Source organism: Meles meles, chromosome 6 (assembly GCF_922984935.1).
Source record: "Meles meles chromosome 6, mMelMel3.1 paternal haplotype, whole genome shotgun sequence".
Classification (NCBI taxonomy): Eukaryota; Metazoa; Chordata; class Mammalia; order Carnivora; family Mustelidae; genus Meles; species Meles meles.
In genome coordinates, this window is record NC_060071.1 from 131,749,423 (window position 1) to 131,762,245 (window position 12,823).

Sequence of the window (12,823 nt, forward strand, 5' to 3'; positions counted from 1 at the left end):
ATTTGAGCCAGTTTATAGGCTTGGGACCCCTTGAACTTGAGTGAAGGCGAAGCCAGTTTCCCTTGGAGAAGGACCCAGTACACTGCCGAGAATGTATCCTGCTATTCTTTCTCCCAATCTATTCCAAAGTGATATATGGCCTTTCACCGAGATGACTGTGCATTGAGAAAATAATGATTTTTTTTAACAAGTTGTCAATGACACTTTATTTTTTCTTTTCAATGTCCTGTTCTGTAGTTTCATTGGCCCTTTTTACCCAGATATGAAAAGAGCTAGGCATTGGTACTGGTCACATTAAGACTAGTGAAGACTTTGAAGTTCTTCTCCTCCTCTGTAATGACTCTGGCTTTTTCCTTCTTATAGACATTCCCTATGGGTTTGACCAGTCGTGTTAGCTGGGTAGTCAAGTTGAGTTCTTTAGCAGAGTTGTCTCCCTTCTTGGGAACCAAGGATGGTACCACTTGAGCTGCTGCATGTTGGACTACAAGGATTCCATGGACTTGTTCCATGTTTTTGGATCCACTGAAATCCCAGGGCAATACCAATGACCCATGCCACCTTCATGTGGATGCAACCACCCTTAACTCTCCCAAGCTGAAGCCCCAGCCAGCTTGTACTTTGGCATGCTACCTTACTGTGGGACACTTTACAATGGGTTAAGTGACTCTGCATGCCAGGCATGGAGCAATGCAGCATGTCTTGGCTTGCTAGGCCTTATGTCTGTAGATCTCCTGCACCAGCTGGTTGAACCACGTGGGCATGTGCCCCTGCCAGTCCTTGTGGAAGTGGGGCTTCCGGATCATGCCATTCTAGCTGAGTGCCATGGCTGCCATCTATGGGTCTCCTCTGAGGAAGAACTGAAAAGAATGACTTTTTGAGGTTTATTGGAATCAAGCTCTGCATTGACACCAAAGGTGACATATATGTATATATATGTATATAATAATATCTTTGATTTTTCCCTTATATCCATAAGATGTCTTCACTTTATATCATCATATTTAATTACAAGATAGCAAGAAGAAAACTGAGTATCACCTAAGGACTTTGCATTCTTTTCTAGGGAAAATATGAATGTGTTTTGGTTATACACAGGATATATGTATTATGTTAGAATTATGACCTTATTGTGGCCTTAAATACGATTTAATATGGTTTAAGAAGATGCATATGGATGTCAGGTTGACAAGGGGTGGACCATGATGGTTAATTTTATGTCAGCTTGGCTAGATGTTTCAGGGAAGATACTTTTTAAATTAACATTTAAATTTTAATTGAATTTAGATTAACATTGACATGATTAAAGTGATTAACATTTAGATCAGTGACTCTGAGTAGAGCAGATTACCCTTCATAGTGTGAGTAGGTATGCTCCAATCAGATGAAGGCCTTAAGAGCAAAAACTATTGTCCCCCAAGGTAGAAGAAATTCTGCCTCCTGACTGCATTTGGACTGAAGTTGTAACATCAACCCCTCCCTTAGTCTCTAGCCTATTGGCTTTCCTGCACATTTTAGACTTTCCAGCCCTCATAGTTGCTGAGCTAATAATTATTTAAGATATCTCTCTCTTTCTATCTGTTTACATATCTTCTTGGTTATGCTTTGTGGAGAACCCTGAATAATATAGCTTTGATCTGAGCAGGTAGGTGAATTTTTGTAACACTGACAAAGATGAAACAGAGAGAGAAGTGAATTGTGGTGGGGAAGGGAGAGCAGAAATGGAGAGGAGCATGAGTTTTATATTAGACATGCTAATTTTGAGAACCTTATTAGACAACCAAGAGGAGATGTTGAGTAAGCAATTGGTAAATGAGTTTAATGCTTAAGGGATATGTCAGAACTAGAAATCTAAAATTGGGAGCCATCAGCATATAGAAGATGTTTAAAACATTGGGACTAATGAGCTCAACTATAAAGAGAATGTTGATAGAGAACAGTAGAGAGCTGATGACTGAGTCCTGAGGAAGGCCAATGCTTAGAGGTCAGGAAGAAGGAGAATCAAGCAAAAGAAATTGATAAAGAACAGCCAAAGAGAAGTACAAGAAAACCCAGGAGAGTATAGTGATCTAGAAGATAAATAAAGAAGGTGTCTTAAGAACAGGGGATTCATCAACTGTGTCAGGTGCTGCCTAGAATTGGGAATTGTTCATTGGGTTTGGCATAGTGGAAGTCCATGATGAACTTGAGAAGTGGAATATTAGTAAATGATAGGGGTGAAGTCTGACTGGTATGGGTTGCTTCTACTGCCCCAGATGGCATGTCACATGTTTTTCTGATCCTCAAAACTCTATTCATATTCTACCTCCAGATGACAACTTCAATTCTCATCTCACTGGGAGGAAGATTCAAAGCAATTGGAAGAAAACTACAATATTTATCCATTATGAAATCTAGTTATCTGTTTCATTTTCATGCATATATTCAGCTTCCCTGCTTCTATTTAAGTCTTTGTTTTAATTTACTATTAGCCTCCCAGAATGAATTCAATCTCATCTCCTCCTGCCTGTTCTATGAATTTCCAATTGCAATTATACTTTCTTCTCTGCATTTTTTCACTCTTTCCTACATTGCTTAATGTCACCATACAAAAATGCAAATATATCTCCCATTTTAAAAAAGTCCTCCCTGGACTTTGTTTTGTCAAAGATATATGGCTCTCAGGTACATTTTGATACATTATAGCCTTCTTACCCTACACTGTGCAAGAACTTGTCCAGTAACACATAAAAACCCAAGGAAGTGTCCCTGCATTCAATGTTCAATAATTTGAAAATATTAACAGTGAAAATCTGAAATTAAAATTTTCTAAGTGGATTATTTTGAATTTTCATACCAACTAGAAGTCAATACAAATGCCCCCATGTGCTTCTCTACCAATCTTTCTCTGCTCTTAAATCCCATGAAACCCGATAGCATTACCCCATTTCTGTGCTCATCTTTATATAAAAACTCCTTAGAAAGTTGTTTATTCTTGCTACCTGTACTTCTCCAATAGCTATTTTCTCTTCAACTCATCCCAGTCAGGCTTTGCTCATACCATATACTGATATTCTACTTCTCAAGTAGAAGTACTGTTCTCTATCAACATTCTCTTTATAGTTGAGCCCATTAGTCCCAATGTTTTAAATATCTTCTATATGCTGATGCCTCCTAGGGAAATCAGAATGATTGTTTGGCTGTGCTGAGTCCTACTTGAGGTTTGCCATCACAAATTCAGAATGTTCCTATTAGAACACTGAATGTTTTTCTTCAGCTGTGGAGCAGCTGCAAAGGGGTCAAGGGCCAGTTTTAAGCAGAGTTAGAGTTTATCATGCAAAAATTACGTGGATGGTGATAGGCAAAATTTTTAAAATGACCCTCTGAGATCCCATCCTCTGGTTATTCCACCAGACACTAATATAAGTCCTACTGTAAAGGGACTTTGAAGATATAAGGTTATTAATCAGCTGAGTTTAAGATAAGGAGGTTGTCCAGGTGGGACAAAGGTAATCACAAGAACCATTAAAAGCAAAGAGGCAGAAGAAGAGATCAGAGAAATTCAAAGTATGAGAAAGATTCAACAGAACCTGTCGGTTCTGAATTGTAGTGTCCACATGCAAGGATCAGAAAATATCCTCTAGTGGCTAGGGGTGGCTCCCAGCCAAGAGCCAGCAAAGAAGTGGGACCTCAGTCCTACAACTGCATAGAACTGGGTTTGGCCAACAACTTGATGAGCTTAGAAGTGGATGATTCCTCAGAGCCTCCAGGTAAGAGCCCACCAAACTTGGACCTACAGAATTATGAGATAAACAAATGTGTATTGTTTCAAACCACTACATTTGTAGTGATTTGTTGTGACACCAATAAAAACTCATCCATAGGTGGCAAAGTTCAAGTTGTTGAAAAAATATGCAAAAGAGTGGTCCTTAGTAATGGGCTGTAGAATGCTACCTAGCAAGGTAAGGAAGGAAAAAATAGGAAGATTGGAATTTTGAGAAAAGTGGATTAAAATACTTGGTGAACTGAAAAATTACTTGGAACTTGTACTAAAGGAAGTGAGCTGACAAGATTTAGGATCCAAAATATGGCTGTAAGAGTGGATGGTAGAGATGGGGTGAAAGAAGATTGTTGGAAAGGGAAGGAGAATTTATTGTTAGGAGCCAGGATAGTGGATGGATTATCTGTATATGTGGTAAAACCCAGTAATACAGTGATAGGTATAATAGTAGGGGAAAACCTACCGAATGAGGCAAGGGCTAAAGTCTCATGTGAAGGGTAAGGAAAAAGCAGGGTACTGATGGATGATTGTGTTATGAAGGGATGTAGGCAGTATAATCTTATGGCATTTGCTTCAGTGGACATTGGATTTGGGGATGGTGAGAGGAGAAGTGATTTAGACACTGTAAAAAAGAATAAGAAAGACAATTATCCTACCACAAAGCCCTTTACTACATAGGGTAGTAGTGGTAAAAACAAAACAAAACAGCTATCATGGGAAAGAGCTTTAGGAAACTATTTCTTTTAAAGAAAGAAGGTTAGGAGATTGCTTAGAAAACAGGTTTTTGTGGGGTTTTTTGTTTGTTTGCTTGTTTGTTTTTCAGATGATGACTATGAATTCTAAAGGGAAAAGTAGAAGGGTTTGGTGCTTTGCTGGGGCACAGGTGGTATTCATGGTAAGAGATGAGAGCTTGAATTAGATTCAGGGTTATACAGAAACATAGGGGCATAAAAGTTCTTATAAAGGATATCATATATGTCTTGGGCCTCTTGTGGAGATAAAATGTATGGCAGGCTTTCTGGAGAAGGCAGACCATTGTTATTACTATTATTTTTTAAGTAGTTTCCATGCCCAGTGTGGATGGAGCCCAATATGGGGCTTGAACTCAACAACCCTGAGATCAAGACCTGATCTGAAATCAAGAGTCAGACACTTAACCAAATGAGCCATCCAGGTACCCCAGCAGGCCATTAATTCTAATTTTACCTTCTTGGGATTGATTTTTTTTTTTTTTTTAAGACAATGGAACTGAGATGGTAGTATTACAGGGCTAGAAATTAGTGATCTTATTAGGTGTATGAGAAGTTCTCTGGACCTTCCTTAAATCCTGATGTTTTACATTTAATAAAACCGAGGCAAAGAGAGATTGGGTAAATCTCCCTAGTTTCATCAACAAATAAGTGGGAAAAGCTAGGATACAAACTCAAAGGACTGGACTCCAGAGCAGAGTTCTAACTATTGTGCTAGAGGCACTCAGCAATGCTTGTTGACTAAACAAACGGATGCAGTGAAAGGTGTTATTTGGGAAAATAGAATGCCTTCCTGGGGGTCAGGGTGATGTCAGTTTGTTGAAAACCCAACACTAGTGAGAGGCTGATCTGGGCATATGGACTCCCAAGACTACATGATAATGCCAATTTTCTATCTCGTGGTCTCTCTTAGGGCATTGTCCTAGAAACCCAGTCACCATGCTCTGAGGAAGCTTAGTGTGTACAGAAAGAAAAGGAGGCCCACAAGCCTTCAGACACAGCTATCTATCATTGGATAAATAGCACCAACTTGCCATCAGTGGGAATGAGCCATCTTGGATATGGATCCCTAACACTAAATTGTGCTTCCCAAATGATGCCACATGGGGCAGACACAAGCCTTTCCTTTTGAGTCTTGCTTAAATTGCATCTTCATGAGCAAAATAAAGAACTGTTGTTATTTTAGGCCACAAAATTTTAGGAGTTTGTAATGCAATAAGAAAGAACTGGAACATTCATACGTCAAGCTGTCCCTGAGCCTTTGCTTCCCTAGCTGTAAAAAGGGATCAGATTATTGGGCCAGAGAGTTGTCATACAGGTTCACAAAATAGAAAGATACATATTGTAGCACAGGTAGTTAACCAAAGTTGCTTTTCCCTCCTCCCTTCTATAGCTTCCCAGATTAGATAAAGCAACCCCAAGGGTTTTATATGTACATAAGTAGGCAAAAATGTGGGAGGAAGAAGAAAGCCTACTCTATCTGCTGATCATCGCCAAAATAGCTCACCCTTTTACTTTATTTGGGTCTCTGCTCAAATGCCATTTTTCTTAAAGAGGCTCATTTGGGTTCCCTTCCAAAAAAATACAAAAACAAAAAACAAAAAACCACCTAGCATATACAGACTTTCCACCTTGTCCCTTTACACATATTAACATTCATTATTCTTCCTCATAGTGCAGATCTCCTGAATATCATATATTTGTGTGTCTATTATACTGTCTCATTCCACAGACATGGAAACTCCATGAAAGCTGGGATTTTCACTTATGCCCCACTCTCTCTGCAGCACCTGGAGCGGTGCCTGACCTATAGCAGGAATTCCATAAATATTTGTTGAGTAGCTCAATGAATGAATTCTTTCTGGTACAGTCCCTCCTCTTGTTTTAATTTACTTCTTTCACATGGCATGCAGAAGAACATGTTGAATGGAACATTGACTTTAAGATGAGAAAGTCAAACAGGCTCTAAGACAGGAAAAGGCAGTCAAATATGCCAATTACTTCAGAAGGGTAATGGCATATTTTGAAATTTGGAGGCTGCTTCATTAAAATTCATTTTGCGCTACATAAAATAAGGAATCGGGAGCCTGACAGAAATGAAACTCAAATAGGCATTCATTTCCTTTATCTTTTTACAAGACAGATCAATTAGTAATTTTATGGTTGAAAAAACTCATTTTTAAATGTTATGTGGGACTTAGTGTAATATCAAATCTGGCCTAATGTCACCTTTATTAAGGAACTGAAAACACTTTTACATCTGTTCATTCCACTAAAAAAAAAAAAAAAAAAAAAAACTGAGAAGCACATTTTTGCCATCTAAAGTTTATAACGGAGGAGAAAAATGGGCACAGAAATGATCTTGTTGCATAATTAACATCCCAAAAAGTAAAGGCCAATGATCAGGCGCAGACCAGAACATTCTGAGCTGCACTTATATTTGTAAAACAAGCTATGGAAACCCTCCCAAACAGGTGTGTTAGAGAGTCCAGATGGCCTCAACGAGAGGCCAGGAAGCCAAAACCTTCTGCTGTGTTTCTGGCCACTCTCACAGGCTCAGTGGGCTTGGCTGAATCGGTGCCTTGTGCTGGGGAGCAGCCAAGGGGACACACAGGTGGTGCCGGATGAGAAACAGGGTTTCCAACAAGAGACTGCTGTGCTGCTGGAGAATTGCCTCCCTTTCCACTACCAGGTTATAAAACTAAGATCCAAGTCATTGATGGCTGGTAGAGATCCTGGACCCTTTTAGATAAGAGAGCATAGGTGTTACTTAACCTCAATATCCTAACTCTGGTAATTACATTATACCATCTGAAATTTTCCCTGCGGGTTCAATCAAATCTGGTATTTGCCTTTGCTTTTCAGTCCCATGTACAGTTGCTATGCCATTAAGCAGCTGCTAGCACTGCTCTACACAACACAAAGAGTGTGTATTCTTTATGAGTTGGATGTTGGGATGAGGATGTGTGATGCTGGCAAGCCTTCATGTGGATCTTGTTTTAGCAGGATGTTTTGCTAATTATAAACAAGAAAAACTTTGGCCCTTTTTATTGCAAACAGAGCCTTGGGAAAGTGATGTTGATTGATTGATTTGGTCCCTTCCAGTGAGAGTGAGGCAGCAAGGGAGTTTTGCAAATCACAAACCTAATGATGGACTCTATCTGGTGGAAGGAAACCCAAGGAATTACTGTTGTGCAAACAGACCTACTGAGAGTCCTAGGCAAATTACTGTGATGGAGCCCACCTCTTTCTTCTCTCTCTTTAGTTTTCTGCCAGTTTTCCTCTAACTAGCATTCATGTTCTAGAAGAGGCTTACCCATGGATGTGGAACCAATTTTGAGGAATGCTGAAAGGCCCTGATTTTCCAAATACTCACCTTCTCATTCTCTTATAGGATTCTGTTGGGTTAAGACAGAATTTTCAGAAAGAATCATTAAAATCAGTGTGTTATCTCAAACTCAACACACACAAAACAGATAAGCATATCAAAAAATGGGCAGAAGATATGAACAGACACTTCTCCAATGAAGACATACAAATGGCTACCAGACACATGAAAAAATGTTCATTATCACTAGCTATCAGGGAGATTCAAATTAAAACCACATTGAGATACCACCTTACACCAGTTAGAATGGCCAAAATTAGCAAGACAGGGAATAACGTGTGTCAGAGAGGACGTGGAGAAAGGGTAACCCTCTTACACTGTTGGTGGGAGTGCAAGTTGGGGCAGCCACTTTGGAGAACAGTGTGGAGATTCCTCAAGAAATTAAAAATAGAGCTTCCCTATGACCCTGCAATTGCACTACTGGGTATTTACCCCCAAAGATACAGATGTAGTGAAAAGAAGGGCCATCTGAACCCCAATGTTTATAGCAGCAATGGCCACGGTTGCCAAACTGTGGAAAGAACCAAGATGCCCTTCAATGGATGAATGGATAAGGAAGATGTGGTCCATATACACGATGGAGTATTATGCCTCCATCAGAAAGGATGAATACCCAACTTTTGTAGCAACATGGACGGGACTGGAAGAGATTATGCTGAGTGAAATAAGTCAAGCAAAGAGAGTCAATTATCATATGGTTCCACTTATTTGTGGAGCATAAAAAATAATATGGAGGACATGGGGAGATGGAGAGGAGAAGGGAGTTGAGGGAAATTGGAAGGGGAGGTGAACCATGAGAGACTATGGACACTGAAAAACAACCTGAGGGTTTTGAAGGGGCGGGGGGCGGGAAGTTGGGGGAACCAGGTTGTAGGTATTGGGGAGGGCATGTATTGCATGGAGCACTGGGTGTGGTGCAAAAACAATGAACACTGTTATGCTGAAAAGAAATTTAAAAAAATCAGTGTGCTAATTTAGAAAACTAATCATAGATACATATGTTATTCTAACAGTTTTTAAAGAGGTCCCTAGACAAATACAGCAAAGGAGATTCTCACAGAGGACAAACTCCCAGGGTGTGTCCAGGGCTGTGTCTGATTTCAGGAGGACTAGAGATCCAACCTTCCATCACTAGTTGGGAGCTTCAGTGCACAAGTGAGGGAAGGAGGCATTGTTGTAGGAATAATATTCAGTGCATTTTAACTTACATGAAGAGAACTAATTTACTAATTCTAGTTCCTTGGCAAAGAAAGTAAATAACCAAAATGTCTGTGTGTAACTCCTTTTAATTATCTCTTTTCGTAAATATATAGTTGCAGAGAGAAATTTAACTTGCTCAACCAATACACTCTCCTGTATAGAAGTCTGAGCTAGTCCCCAAAGTTTTTAAAATAAAGTCTTTCAAGCATCTTCCTCCCAATAGACCACTTTTTAATCAATAAAATTAAAATCTATTGGAGCAGTTTATGTCACTTAGAATTGGGATGACTTCATACAACAAAAACCTCAAATGTGGCTTAAACAGATTTTTCTCACATGACCAGAACTCCAGAGGTGGGCAATCTAAAATTGGGGCAGTTGTTTTGGAAAGTCATCAAAAGCTCAGCCCCTTCTACCTCTTGGTCCGCCATTTTTTTTTTTTTTTTTTTTTTTTGTCTGTACGCAAGGTGGCTTTAATCATACAGCAGAATCCTAGACAGAGGAAGACCAAATTCTCAAAGCCATGGTCCGCCATTTTTTTTAAAGATTTTATTTATCTATTTGACAGGCAGAGATCACAAGTAGGCAGAGAGGCAGGCAGAGAAAGAGGAGAAGGCAAGCTCCCTGTTGAGTAGAGAGCCCGATGTGGGGCTCGATCCAAGGATCCTGAGATCATGACCGAAGCCGAAGACAGATGCTTTAACCCACTGATCCACCCAGGCACCTCACTGGTCTGCCATTTTTAGCCTGTCTTCTAACTTCATGATTGTAAGATGGCTTCTGTACTTCAGACGTTGCATCTGTATTCCAGCAAGCAGAAAAGAAAAGAATAAACAGCAAAAGATTCATACAGGCTTAGTTTGTCACTTTTGACAGGAAAACAACATTGTTCTCAATATGCCCACTTGGAGACCTGCCTTCACTAGCCACACCTGGGCCAAAAAATCTCCTAGTTTTGGGAAGGTATAAGGTCGTAAGTTCTTTTAATTGCACCAAACTATTCATCACTGCTATCCTGAATGAAATCAGAGATTTTAAGGAAGTAAGGGTTAGTAATTAAAAAATTCATTATGAATGAGAATTCAAGTTATGAATAAAAAAGAGGAAAATAGATATTGTAAGTTAACAAGCAGTGGGTTCCCCATATGTCACTAATAAACTTCATAAACCCCATTGGGTATCTTCATTTTCCTTCTTACCATTGACCTTGAGGATGTGTGGATGCAAATTGTCTTGAGTATGAACAAGCATCCATAGTCCCCAGGAAAATTCCCATCAGCAGGAACTTTAATACATGTAGTATTTATAGTCTTAGACATACTCCTGTCCTTCTTTTGTATCAACGTAGGCACACAGTGATGAAACTTAACTTCTGTCCACTGTTGGAGAGGAAAATCTCTTTTTCTATCTCTTATATTCAGTCTTGGGGATCTGTGAATTTAATAAAGGATAGATCAAGAGGAGAAAAAGGTACAGGATTTTTGTTAATAGTTACACAGGAGTCCATAGAAAAGTGACAGTCAAAGGGGCATCTCGGTGGCTCAGTCATTTAAGCATCTGACTCCTGATTTTGGCTCAAATCATGATCTCAGGGTTGTGAAATGGAGCCCTGCACTGGGCTTCCTACTCAGCGAAGACTCTGCTGAAGATTCTCTCTCTCTCCCCCTCTGCCCCTCTCCGCCACTCTCACACACACACTCTCCCTCTCTTTAAATAAATAAGTAAAATCGTTAAAAAAAGAGAGAGAGAGAGAGAGAGAGAAAGAAAGAAAAGAAAAAGATAAAGAAAAGTGAAAGTCAGAAAAGTGGTTAGACTCAGGGGCTTATACACCATTTTAACAAAGGAAGGAAAGGTAGGACTTCAAAGGACAATAAACTATAGGGAAGGGACTAGAAATACACCAGGCAGCTGATGGGAGATAAGAGTTATTTTAGTAAGGTTTGTTTGTACAAACTCACCTTGGTGTTTGTTCTCTATCCCAGGTAACAGTCACTCTTCTCTTCCTGGTAAAATGGAGTCAACTTTACAAAGGGAAATTTATGTTCACTTTTAAGCAGATAATGGGGAGGACCAATTGCCTTAAACTCAAAGTAATCCTTATGTCAAAATGGCATATTTCGAGGTGGTATATCCTGATCCCCCTTCAACATCTATCCACAGGATCCCCCCTATATTACCATTTGTCAAGAAAAGAAAAGTTGATAATTTTATAGGGATAATTTTATAGGAAAATTTTTTTATGTCTCTAAGAGTCTGGAGTTGAAAGTCTTCAAGTAGAGGAGTCTGTGTATAGGTGCTAAATTAATTATAATAAACCTTCCAGTTGATTGTGGTCCAACAATGTATTGACACTGAAAGCTCCAACAGCTGTACTAGACAATAAAGTTAGTCCACTGTTCTTTACCATTGGATTAACATTGGATTAACATGGATTAACATTTAATCCATTTGACAGAATGAGACCCAGGACACACAGTGTTGATGGCTGAGTACAAGAGGCATGGAGAAGAGAAAATGAAATGCTGACATTGAGGATGTCACCAGATGGGAGAACAGAGTCAGCTGGAAAGTAGAAGGTAACTTTGAAATCCAACTTAACCTTCTCCCTGAAACCAGGAGGCAAAATTTGCTTCTGCAGGCTAGAGCCAGATGCCCTAATTGTTACCCAATTTGCTTTAAACTGAATCCTTTTAGGTATGCATTTTTATGTTTAACTGAGAAGCATTAGATTTATGAGTTGTGTTTCAGTGGGCTCTTCAGTTGTAAAATATAGTCTCTCTCTCTTTTTTTTTTTTCTTTTGTCTTGAGTTCAGGAGTCAGTAGGTGAAATTATTTACCCAAGATTAGGTCATTGTTATGAAATGCAAACTGCAGTTGTTAAACTGAAAGGAGGGGAGGAATCACACACTTGAGAAAATTCAAATTAATTTTCATTTCCCTCTGGTCTCTAATGGCTTTGAGGAAGAACTCTTTCAAAAAACACTATGATTAACATTATGTAAATATGGAGCCTTAATTAGGCTTTCAATAGTCCCTTGGAAGTGTCCTCAGGCCTCACCCTTGCCCAGATCTAGGTAGGAAAATGTGTATTCTCTACTATTAGGTGTCTGTTTAAAAGCCAATTCTTCCTCCACAGCTGTTGAGGAATAGAAGACTTACCGAACAGTCCATTAAAAGGCAATTTAACTAAGACAAAATACAAGATAACTGTTTCCAGTAAAACTGCAGGAAAATTTCAAGAAGGCAAAGTGAGTTGTCTAGTATGGAATCTGGCCAAAACAAAGGCTAACTCATTTCCATTAGGTCTTTAATGGCCTTAATTTTAGGGCCAGTGCTGATTTCATTAAAATGTCTCTACCATGGTTTTGAACTGTCCCTCCTCAATGTTGCTGAATCCTAAGGTATTAAATTGGCCATTCTACTTTCCATGTTTCATTGTATGTGTGGGGTTTTGTTGTTTTGTTTTGTATTTTTAAGATTTATTTATTTATTTTAGAGTGAGATAGAGAGCACAAGTCAGGGAGAGGGGCAAAGGGAAACAAACAGTCTCGAGCAGACTCCCTGCTGAGCACAGAGCCCAACACAGGGCTGGATCCCAGGACCCATGAGATCATGAACTGGGTCAAAACCAAGAGTCAGACGCTTAACTGACTGAGCCATCCAGGCACCCCTCATTCTGTGTGTTTTTTAAAAGTTTATTATTTATTAATTTTTAGTAATTTCTGTACC

The 12,823-nt window shown here is 39.3% G+C and overlaps 1 pseudogene; it reads right to left on the reverse strand.

The window, feature by feature from the left end:
- Positions 1–205: 205 nt before the first annotated feature.
- On the reverse strand, positions 206–824 carry LOC123944802 (annotated as a pseudogene).
- Positions 825–12,823: the final 11,999 nt, after the last annotated feature.